Here is a 12,773-nt window from a genome sequence, read left to right on the forward strand (position 1 = left end):
GACTAAAAAGGCTTTATAATGGGATTTATCACTTCTAAACACATGAATGAATTTTTATTAAAAAGATAAAATCACACAGTAAAGAATGAAAAAAAACAGATGAATAATTTACAGCTTGTATGTTTCTGAATATCGTATGCTCTAAGAGATCTCTAGTAGAATTATGCAGTTTTATAACTCAAAGCTGCAAGAGACTAGGCCATACAAAACCAGACACTACTACATAGACATAACATGTTAGGAAAATTGTACGTAAGTAGAAAAAGGAGGGAACCTGGGAGGGGGGAAAGAGGAGGGTTTAGGAGAAATGGAGATCTTGCATTGTTTGAGCAATCTCAACATTTTTTATTGTGTATCCAGAAATGGGGTCTAAATTTCTTTGAATTCATATAATTGATCTCTGTAGCAATAAAACTTATTTGGCTGCTAACTCAGACAGGTCCAAATACCAGTGATCTATTTGGGGCATAAGCCTACTCTTCCTTTTTGTAAAATCATGTATGTGGTGATAATTACAGCCCTCAAGAACCAGTCTTTGTGGTGGAGTTAAACCAAAGTTTAGCAGGTAAATATCCTGCCAAAATGTATATCCTAGAAGTTAGGCTGTGAATGATAGGCTTTATAATGGAAATGCTGACAGGCCCTGAAACAATAGGACCTTCAGGTATAGCTAGCCTATACAAATTCTCCCTCTACTTCCATAATATTAATTTTCTGTCCTGAACTGTTTTGCAGTGTTGTTGCCCACTATTACACAGTTGCTGAGCTCCATCCAGGAGGTGGCTGGATTTCAGTGAAGTGTGTGGATAGAGCTTGATCCTGCAATTTCTGGCTCACTCATCTCTTCTACTTTGGAGTGTCTCCAGACTTGGGCCATAGATCCATGTTCAGTTGGGATGTGGGATAGGCAGTCTTTAAGCTTTCTGAGCTGAAGTGTTTATTTCATGAAGAATATTTGCCACAAGTCATATCAAAAAACCCTCACAACCACACTACACATTTAAAACTCAAAAAGTTGGAGCTGTGGAATCCCCATCACTGAAAGTTTTCTAAAACAGGTTGGACAAACCCCTGGCAAAGATGGTCTAGATTTACTTGATCCTGCCACAGTGAAAGGGGCTGGACTTGATGACTGCTTAAGCTCCCTTCCAGCCCTTCATTTCTAGGTTTTTTTTTTTTTTTTTTTTTTTTCCCCCATGGAAAAAGATTATGCAGTTAGTCAGTCCCTCTCTTCCGGCAGAAAAACCTCTGGGGAATGACTTTCTAGACAAAGCCTCTCCAGGTGAAATGCCTCTGGCAAGTGGCTCTCTCCAGATCAAAGCCCTACTAAGTAAAATTGAACAGTTTATGATCAATAACTGCACCAGCAAAAGCAGGATATGGAGCTGCACAAAATTTAGCAGCTGTGAAGAGGGAACTGGTAGGGAGGTGGGCAGGTGTCTAGAGATGCTGAGATAAGCAGGGCTGCGCTCTGACAGATGTCTGGTAGTGCTGGGCATGACCAGGGATGCTGGATGGGGGGGTAGCTGGGATTTCAGGGGAGGAGAATGGATGTAGGTGGGGGGAGGAAGGGTGCTAAGGTTTGCTGGGGTACATGGGACAGTGGTGTCTGGGAGGAGAGCTGGGGTGTTTTAGGGGGATGGCAGCTGGGGAAATGGTGGCTGTGGTCTCTAGTAGGCAGGCCTGGGATATACACAATCTCCCACCATTTAAAGTGATAAAGGGGGGGGATGGCTCCTCTTCCTGGAGATGGGAGGCCCAGGGGGGAGTTGCATAGTGAACCCACGCTGCATTTAACCTGCTGCAGCAGCTTCTGTCCCACAGGGATAGCTGGGCTCAGCTCCCCATTGTAGATGCTGCAACCTGGCCCCTGGAGTTGCAATGCCGCTCAGTTTGGCCTAGTTCCCCCATGGTGGGATGGCCAACCAAATCTGAGTGAGTGGCATTGCAATATTGTACTGTGAGGGGCCAGGCCACAATGCCCAAAGCAGGGAGTTGAGCCTAAGCAGCCCTGTGGGACAGGAGCCACTTCAACCACGCCAGGAGGTTTGGTGGGACAAAGTAGGACAATCTCATGCAACCCTGAAGCGTTGCATAGTCTGTCACTGAAGAGCCGGGGGTTCTTAGTCTGGGTCTGTCTGAGGCAGCTTAGTGTTAATATGGAGCCCCTTCATCTTGTGTCAGCACCAGCTGAGCAAACGCCTGCTGCTACCACCACCACCAGCTGCTCCTTCCCTGGTTAGATCCAGCAGTGGGAGCAGCTAGAGGGAAGAAAGATCTGGGGCTTCATTTGAGTAAGCAAGGCTCCATCGCAGCTTCGAGGTGGAACTGCGTTTTCAGGCTCCAGCTCAGCCAAATGCAAGACCTCTAGGCTGGGGGAGGGGGCAGGAATGACAGGGCTGCCAACTATGCGTGTCAGGCAAGATATGCAACATTGGAAAGCCCTGCCTTTTAAACCTCAAATACTCTTTCAGGAGGATGGAAAGAAAAAAAAATCTACCAAAATAAATGTCTGATAGGGACTTCTTTTTCTTCCATAATATGGATTTCCTCAGCACCATAGCACTAAGTTGCTTGTGTGTCACAGAAAAAAAATACAAAAATTCCTAGGCTGCTTTTGTTAGTTTGTACTATGCGTGGTACATGAGATCATAAATCTTGTTTAAGGGTTCCTTGGTGCAACAGAAATAGAAAATAAACTATACCTAGATATTATTGTCCTGATTTAGCAAGGTTCTAAGACACGTCACACTAAGCACATTGAAATCAGTGAGGTTAGGCATGTACTTAAAATTAGGCAAATGGTTAAGTACCTTGCTGAGTCAGCCTCAGTGCTTGATTAGCAGGGGTCCAGGTGTGTATTCTTCACACCCTCTGCAAAAAAAACAAAAAACAAAACAAAAACAAAACAAAACCACACACACACACACACACACACACACACACAACTTTAAGGATTGCAGGATCAGTCCCTTAAAATATACTTGGTTATCATACCAAACTCTACCTTGTCAGTGATCTGAAGGAAAATGAGACTACAGAACTATGATATATACTGCAACAGAAATTGTTTATCATTTATATCCCAGAATTGTTTAAGATAAAAATGGATATTCTGCAGTTACTTGAATGGTCAAAAAAAATCTTATGTAAATGTGAGGCCTAAGAAAATTAAACGTTCAATGATTGCTGAAAGGCATTTCCTTCAATTGTTTGTCTTACCTCCACTCTTCGCCTTTCCCCTCTGATTTCCTCTTGTTCTAAATTTCAGAAAGGTTTTATTTTTCCAGTAAACCATGTCTTCATAGTGTTAGTAAACCAATTTATCTTCAGTGATGTAAAAGGCCATCATGATCATAAGTTTACCGTTGTTTTACTTAGAATTGTTTGCTTATAAATGGTCTGGCTTAGAAAACAGACTTTTACTGTTGTAAGTCATTCGGTAGCAAGACAAAAGAGTGATTTTCAGCCTAGATTGTCACCTAAAGAAAAGCAGTCCTGAAAAATTAAACAACTTTGACTCCCACATGAGAGAGTGATTAAATAAAAAAACAAACCAGGCTATACTGCAAGTGCTGTGGCATATCATCCTTTGTGGGATAGTTTTGTGCCTCCACAGGCCGGATCCACCAGCTCTGGGTCCCCCCCACACCCACCACCACCACCACCAGGGGGCTAATTAGACCCAGTATATGTATTTAGACTGGGAGCAAACCCATGTTAAAAATCAGTTCGGGGCAAGTGCTTGGAGGTAAATCAGTAGTATTGGAAACAGTAACATTAGAACAGCAGCAGCAATGGTTTCGCTCATGAAGTCCTATCAGATCTCTGAGACAGATTTCAGATACACAGCAGCAATAAATATTGACATAGCTACCAAAATGTTTCTTTTCATTAGTATATGGGATTTTAGCCAAAGCCTACTGAAGTCTCTCTTAACTTTAGTGCCTCTTGAATTAGGCCCTTACATAAAACATGTAATGCATCCACACCCAGGAAGCATTTCTGCAAAATGCAATGTAAAATTTAAGCCCAAAGAGGTGCTTTTAAATTCAGATTCTGCTCTCTTAAGGCAGGCAAAAAATGAAGACTCCATATTCCAGGCCTCAGTGGAATAACGGATAAAGAAAGCAGGATCTGTCTGTGCAAAAATAAACCAGTTAGATGGTGCCGTGTATGATATTGTTGTCCTTTGTGACCAAAGATGACACTGACCGTTTTAAGTCTTTGAGTATGATTGTGGCTAAAATGACTGATGTGAGTGGCAGCCTTTTCCACATGAAATGCATAAACCCCTTCGTCAGCATGGAGCTATTGATAAACCTTTGCCTGCTGAGTCTGCCCCTGTGATATCCTTGGTGCCTCAAGATCTATATAGCAGTTAATCTCAAACCGGCTAACCCCATTGCTGAGTACTGCTTGCCAAAGTGATCTGTCTGTTGACAGCTGGGAGTCATCAGCAACATCAATGTTGCACTATTTCAAGTTGTGATTCAGTGGCTCCTTGAATTGGTTCTTCTGGCCTCATATGCAGTTGCCCACTTTCAGTTTGCTGTACAACAATTGCTTTGGCATTCTATTGTCTTCCATCCTCACACAACCAGCCCAGCGTAATTTAATGCAATAGGAATGACTTCAATCCTTGTGGAGTCACTATGTTCTAGAACCTCATTACTGGTCACTTTCTCCTGCCATTTGATGCAAGCACGGCACATAGTTGTTATATATGGGAATTATCTAGACGCTTACTGAGATACCCATGGCAGGGCCAGGTCTCACACAGGTAAAACAAGTTGAGCAGCACAAGCAGTTTATAGTCTTTTAACTTAGTTTGAAGCTTAATACCATGTTGCTGCCAGACAGTCTGCCAAATGATGAACTTGGTTGATACTATAAACAAGGAGCTGACGAGTCATAATACCCATCTAGAAGTCTTTAGCAGCATTCAATTGTGTGATGTGAATGGCGACGTTGGTTTTGTGCAGGGTTTCCTTGGCACAGCTTGATACAGGACCTCTGTCTTTTTTAGACTGGTTGTCAGCCTGTACCTTTCTGCAGATTCTGTTAATAAATCAATTGTATATCTTCTAGAGTATGTACCACTAGAGCACAGGTTATTGTCAAACAGCAGGTCATGGACAATTGCCATTAACACCTTTGTGGAAGATACTGCCTTTTCAGATTTTTTTTCCAGAGGATCAGAAATGTATCTCTTGTAGCATTATTGAGCATTGCTGAATAGAAGAGATTAAACAAGAGTGGACCAGTTGTGAAGCCCTGCTTAATACCATTAGAAATAGGTCTCACAGAACACCATTTACACAGATTCGTCCAAGCATTCCATCATCTTGAAATAGCCTCAGAATGTTGGTGAATTTTTCTGGACAACCAAACTTACTAATAATTGCTAAAGTCCAAATCTGATGGTGTCAAATGCTTTAGCCAGGTCAATAGAGAGTGTAAGTGTCCTGTTGCTGTTCTCTGCATTTCTCCTGCATCTGATGGGCTACAAATATATCTGCTATTCTGTGTTTTGGCCTAAAACCACTGTGACTCTAGTAGCACGTGATTAACAAAATGTTGAACAGCAGATGACCAAGAGTACTATAATCAGAACATTTCTAGTGGAGAGTAATGAGGTAGTATGATAATTACCACAATCAGACTTCTCGCCTTTCCTCTTGTATATGGTGACAGTGGTGGTGTCCTTGAAGTCTTGTGATACATCTTCAGTACTCCATATATTGAGAAATAATCCATGCAGTCGCCTCAGCAGGATATCACCTCCACACTTGAATATTTCTGCAGGAATGCCATCAGATCCAGGAGCGCTGCTGTTCTTCATGTCACTGATTGCGGTGCTGACTTCGTCAAGGGACAGGGTAGCATCCATGTTGGCTGATCCACTACCCTTTTTAGTGCTGCTTCTGTGAGGTTAGACATTTAAAACACACTGAAATGCTGTTGCCATTCTTCTTTGACAGTGATTAAGCAGTCAGCACTCAAAGGTACTATAGTGGTATGTGTAGGACCATGTACATCTTTCAAAGCAGCATAGAATCTTTTGTCTTCTGATAGTCAGCATAGCTCTGGATTTCATCTGCCTTGGCATTCCACCATTGAGCCTGCATGTCTCTAAACTTAGACTGGTGGTCATGACAGATTCCTGTATGTCATAACTGTGCCTACAGGACATGAGTTACAAGAATTTGACAATGAATCTCATGTTTAGTGAGTACCTGTTGAATGTCTAGATCATTCCCGTCAAACCAATCTTGATGACATTTGCTGTACCCAAGGTGGAAAGAGTCACTTGATATAGCAAGTCCTCCACTCACTGTTTACATTAGCACTAGTAGTCAAGCCAGTCGGGTTAGGAAAAGCTGCTGTAATGTTATTACAAAACAGCACATGAGTAATTTCATCTGGTAATCACTTTACATTAAGCCGTCTGATTGGTTTAGATGAGATGGTTTGTAATTCAACCAGTATGTCACAACAGTTTGGACTGGATCATACGATTGTCTGTCCAGCAGTATGGCCCAAGCATGGCTACAGTGATTTCTACATCCTTCCAGCAGCAAGATCTATAGATGTAATAGATAAGATGCCATTGTCTAGATCTTGGAAGCATCCATGACATTTTCTTTTTGTCTGGTAGGTGGAAAAAATATTCATGATTGCTAACTGCCATTTGATGCAATCACTAAATAGAGTTGCATTGCTATTCTCTTTCCTGGTCCCATGCTGTCCCATGGCATGCCACCTGCTTAGCCACATTACTTTCAACCCTGGCATTAAAGTCCCCCATAATAAATCAGTTTATCCAATGCAGGCATGAGTTTTCCCTCATTATTGGCATTTGTCACAGTAGGAGCAGAGCACTGGATGATGGTAACATACCACTTATGTTTCAATAGCAACCAGAGAACCATGAAATAACCTCTTATGCCTTTAGGCAGACTTTCAAGCTTGGAAGCAATAGATTTGCTAATGGCAAAGCCAACACCTGATACTCATGGCTCTAAGGATGGGCAATCTTGCCAGAAGAATGCATACCGTGCAGCCATCTCTGAGAGTTGCCCGTCAGCAACTCTGAGTGCAGCAATTTCAACCCTAGACCTGGTCAGTTCTCTTGCAACAAGTGGTGTGCCACTGGTGGCAGGGCTGTTGCATAAAGGCTAACACTCCACAAAGCAATTATCATTAGTGTCATGACCCACCTAAGTGCAGCTCTGTGATGATTGCCAGTGTCGCCGCATTTGTCACGGTGCCACTTGCCCATTACTGTAAAAACAAAAAGCTTTCCTTAGTCATCAGATCACACACACAAGTTGTGGCTTTCAGTGGTGATGGCTTGTATTGCACCATCCACACACTTCCCCCTTCCTCATCGGTGCTCCAGAGGCATGCCTTCACAAGACAACTGGCAGGGGTTAGGGTGCAGTCTATGGCTGTCAATGTGGAATCATTCTGTGCACCCTCTACAGTAGGCCACAGCTATGCCTGCACCCGTTTACTACCGTATCATAGTGTGGCACACTCGTCTGCCATAGAAACTGTTGAGGTCTTTGCAACCGAGCCAGTAGCTAGGGACCTGGGTTAATGAGTGTCAGGGTGTGTTCCATACACCTGTGGGCCTATTCACTACACCTCTAAGGGCCCATGATGCCCAGAGATCCCTTGTAGAATTTGCCTGGGCATGTGATGACCCAGTTACTGGTTGGTACCACTCAGGAGGTGCTGCAAGGGCCTTGCTTGTGGAGAGGCAATGTACCAGCAGGGGGGACTTGTGCACTCTACACCTAAGTGAAGCCAGCTGTCAGCCACTAATGATAGTAGTAGAATCATTACATTGATCACTGGCACTAGACAATTCACACAGGCCTGTGCCACTAACCATGCTGTGGCACTAGCCAACTTCGGTATAGCTCCATACAGAAAGCCTTTGATGAGGTCCCTCAGCAAAGGCTCTTAAGCCAACTAAACAGACATGGGATAAGAGGAAAGGTCCTCTCATGGATCAGTAACTGGTTAAAAGACAGGAAACAAAGGGTAGGAATAAATGGTCAGTTTTCACAATGGAGAGAGGTAAAGAGTGTGGTCCCCCAAGGAACTGAATAGGGACCTGTACTGTTCAAGATATTCATAAGTGATCTGGAAAAAGAGGTGAAACAGTGATGATCAAAATTTGGCAAAATTTGCAGGGGATACACAATTACTCAAGACAGTTAAGTACAAAGCTGACTGAAAAATTACAAAGGAATCTCACTACACTGGGTGACAAAATGGCAGATGAAATTCAGTGTTGCAAAGTAATGCATGCTGGAAAACATAATCCCAGCTATACATACAAAATGATGGAGGTCTAAATTAGCTGTTACCATGCAAGAAACATATTGGAGTCATTATGGATAGTTCTCTGAAAACATCCGCTCGATGTATAGCAGCAGTCAAAAAAGCATTTCATGTAAGAACCATCAGGAAAAAGATATATAATAAAACAGAAAATATCAATGCCGCTATACAAATCCATGGTATGCCCACCACCTTGAATACTGCATGTAGTTCTGGATACCCAATCTCAAAGAGAGATATTAGAACTGGGAAAGATACAGAGAAGGGCAACAAAAGTTATTAGGGGTATGGAACAGCTTCCATATGAGGAGAGATTAAAAAGACTTGGACTATTTGACTTAAAAAAAAAAAAAAAAAAAAAAAAAGACAGACACTATTAAGACAGGATGATAGGAGGATATAAAATCATGAATGGAATGGAGAAAGAATAGGGAAATGTTATTTACCCCGTCTCATAACAAGAAGTGTGGTCACCTGATGACATGACTAGGCAGCAGTTTTAAAACAGAAGGAAATACTTCTTCACACAATGCACAGTCAAGCTATGCAATTAGTTGCCAAAGGATGTGAAGGCCAAAAGCATAACTGGGTTAAAAAAAAAAAAAATTGGATGAGTTTCTATATGATAGATCCATCAATGGCTACTAGCCAAAATGGTCAGGGATGCAACAGCGTACTTGAGGCGCCCCTAAACCTCCAACCATGAGACACTGGGACTGGAGCACAGGTTGCTGGATCACTTGAAATTGCCTGTTCAGTTCAATTCCTCTGAAGCAGCTGGTTCTGGCCACTCTCAGAGAAAGGATACTGAGCTAGATTGGTCTGACCCAGTATGGCCAATGGTCTTTCTTATACTTGCATATCAACTATTTTGCAGGTCCATGTGTAAACAACATTGCTCTGCAATATTTTTGTGGTTATGGGGTAATACCTGTGGGATGTCTGGTTCTTTAGAAACGGTTTGGCAACTTTGTCAGAATTAATTCTGCTCCTCTATAGGTCATGCAGTTTAATAGGCAAAGTGGACTCCTTGTCTTTCAAAAATTTCACCTTGCTGGGGTGAACCACAGAAGCATCACCCAGCATGAATAAACTTAGGCAGATCTATGAAAGTTATTTTTCCACTGTCCTTTGAAATTTCAGGCCTCCATGAGAGTGAGCAAAAATTGGTATGATTAGGTGTAAAAGAATGCAACAGATCAAAAACGGTTTCTCCAAGATGTAGTAGCTGGATGCACAATTCATATTCCTCCTATAGGTTGGTTTTCAAATGCTCATAAAGACTTTAAAGACTAGTTGTGATCATCTAGTCTGACTGCAGGCCAAGAACATTGCACACCTCCTCCTGTAATAGACCCATAACCACTGGCTGCGTTACTGAAGTCCTCAGATTATAATTGCTGTAGTAATGTTATTTTTCTATTGAATTATTCTGGACTTTTCCACAAGGGAACATAGCCTAGGACACAGAAGGAAAAGCTATGGTGGCCTAGGCATTATGGTAACACAAACAAATAGTTACTAAGAGTGCAGTGAATTCATATGTACATATAGCAACAGCAGAAAGAGCTGACACAGCCTGTCCCCACCAGGTTTGCACATGTGATTGTTAAAGCAGGCAACTGTGAGAGAAAAAACATCAATCATTTGGGTATGTAAAACAGCCAGATACAGATCAATGCAATATAAATGAAAGATCAGAGAGAAGCTCAAGCTGAGGAACTAGTGTCATGCTGGCATTGGCACATGAGCCAGTGAATCTTTTTTCTCTTCGTGTCTCATTCTTCAGTCCCACACTGAAGTCAGTGGGTAGCAGAGATTTATTTTTCCAAGGAACATCACTCTGCATTTCCAGGCTGGCAGGAAGGGAGGGGACTCATCTCCTCAGCATCCTCAACTATCATATTTGGTGATATTCAGGATTCCAAGGTCTTGTGTTGAATATTGGACCTAAAAACCTTGTGTCTTAAAATATTAGTTGTATTCACATTCAACAATGTTGCAGTGTCCCCATCACTAGCATGGTGCTACAGAAATGGTCAAGAAAGTGATTTCCTTCTAAGCTTTTGTTTCCCCCACCCCCCTTCACAGGTGCTTATAGCTTTCCCAAGAAAGTACAATGTCAGGGAAATTTCTAATGCTTGTTCTCAGCCCAGGGAAGAATTTGTCTGGAAAAGTGTGATGAAAACCACTTCAGTCTTTGCTCTTACCGGAAACCAAGAACCCTCTTCCTCTCTTGAAACATCAATGCCATCTTTAAAAGCCATATTCCTTTAGCATCCATTGAGGGAGAAGCAGGCCGAATGAAGCAACATGCTAGAGACATCATTTGGAAGGTGGGTTAAGTAGACAATTAAATCAGTGAAGATTAAGCTCCACAGCAACTAAACTGCAAAATCCTGCATCGAGTTTATGGCTTTGTACATGCACAAACGAATCACTACTGAGTACCTTTCAGTGATAATTTCTGTCATTTACCATATTATGATAATCCCTTTAAACAGATAGCCCACTATAAGATGGGAGCATTTTTCCATCCCTAATTGAGGGGAAAACAAATTATTCCTCAGTTGTCCTTCATGGATCTGGACTGCTGTAAATGAACCAAGGACAAACCAGATGGCTGAAAAGTGAAACAATGAAAGGAAATCCCAGTCTAAATCATAGCCTCCAGATGGAAAGAATAGAATAAATTACTGCACATACCCAAATTCTAATCTGTTTCACGCTTTCCTTTGAATGAGCCTTATATGCTCTTGAATGGCAAACAAAGGATTTCAAATTCTCTCAAAAAAGGAGAAGTTCAACATAAATGCATACAGTGCATTAAAGCCTGAAAGTGCTAGTAAAAAAAATGGGGCCTGGTTTTAAAAACAGTTAATACACCATGTATATCAGGGCAGGCTGATTTATAATAAAACACATTGCTAATTAATAAATGGAGAAAATGCCAATTTCTGCTTCTAATTATATTGGTGTAAATTAGAGTAACTCTTCTGACTTCATTGACAATATCAAGACATTTAAGGACAAAATTTAGTTCGTTTTTATTGAGGGATAGATGATTTCATTCATTTTAGTGGAATTATGTCCACATCTACCGCAATGATTTTGACAACTTGTTGTCCACTTATCCACCACCTCATGCTTGTCAGAAGTCACAGTGGGCCAGATTTAACTCATCCTTACTGTAGCTGAGTAGCATCTTGGTATTCTTGTAAAGAAGACTATTTACAGAGTAAAGTGGTTCTTAATGTGAGACAGTAGGTCAGAATTGGCCCACTGAAGCAATGCAGCATTAAAAAAAACAAAAAACAAAAACAAACCAAAAAACCCACCACCCTAAAAACATATAATCATGACTTATTTAAAACTTTCACCACTGTTCTATTTTTAGTAGCGTTTAACATGTAGAGATTAATAGAAATTGCCATACTGGTCAAACTAGTCTTGTATTCTGTCTCTGATTGGGCTCAGTACATGATGTTTCAGAGGAAGGTAAAAGAACTTCCATCATGGAGTAACCTGCCCATAGAGAAACTTCCTTCCTACCCTTCACTTGAGTGCTTGATTTATGTCCTGCAGCCTGAAGGTTTATATTCAATATAGACTTTTTTATACTCATGTACCAGTGGATGTTTGCTTTATCCATATTCATGTAAGTGCTGTTCTGAATGATACTTAGTAGTAATTATTTCCATAGACTAATTATCCATTGTGTAAAATATATTTAATTCTATAATTTTAAAATGTATTACATTACAATCTCTTTGAATGTCCTTTTGATCTTGTATTATGAGAGGGTAAGGCAGAGAAGTGATTAAATGACTTTCTATACCATTCCTTACTGTATATCTTTATCATATGCCCTCTTATTTTTGTCTCCTTTCTAAAATAAATATAAAATTCATTTCTTTGAAAAGATTAGAAATACTTCTAATCTGTTTCATCACCCATCTTTGTAACTTTTCTATTTATTGATAACTGGGAACTGGATTATTACTATATTAGACTCATTCATTTTGGCAACATGGTGTGAAAGGTATCACTATAATGTTATTTCAACTAGATCTGCAGAACATCTCTAGAATTAGCAAGTTTTCTTATGTTCTTTATACTGAGCTTGACTGCCTTTCTGTTTACTCATCTTTGCATGTTTAACACCTCTGAGAAATAGGCCTCCTTCTCTTAGTAATCTAGACATGGATTTAGGTTTGAAAGTTCTGGCCACTTGTATTTTATGATCGCTTTTCAACGTATTCCAGAGTGAATGATTCAGATCTTAGCTGTTACAAACAAGGCTAAGATTTCTTCCTTATTAATGATTTTCTAAATACTTCATACTTCTGAAAGTCAGGCCTGTTTTACTTAGGTGTCTAAATTTTGGCACCCAGGTTTGAAAATTTTGGCCATTG

This window comes from Emydura macquarii, unplaced genomic scaffold (genome assembly GCF_026122565.2).
Source record: "Emydura macquarii macquarii isolate MOO-44397 ecotype Brisbane River unplaced genomic scaffold, CSIRO-AGI_Emac_v2 contig_705, whole genome shotgun sequence".
Lineage (NCBI taxonomy): Eukaryota > Metazoa > Chordata > Testudines > Chelidae > Emydura > Emydura macquarii.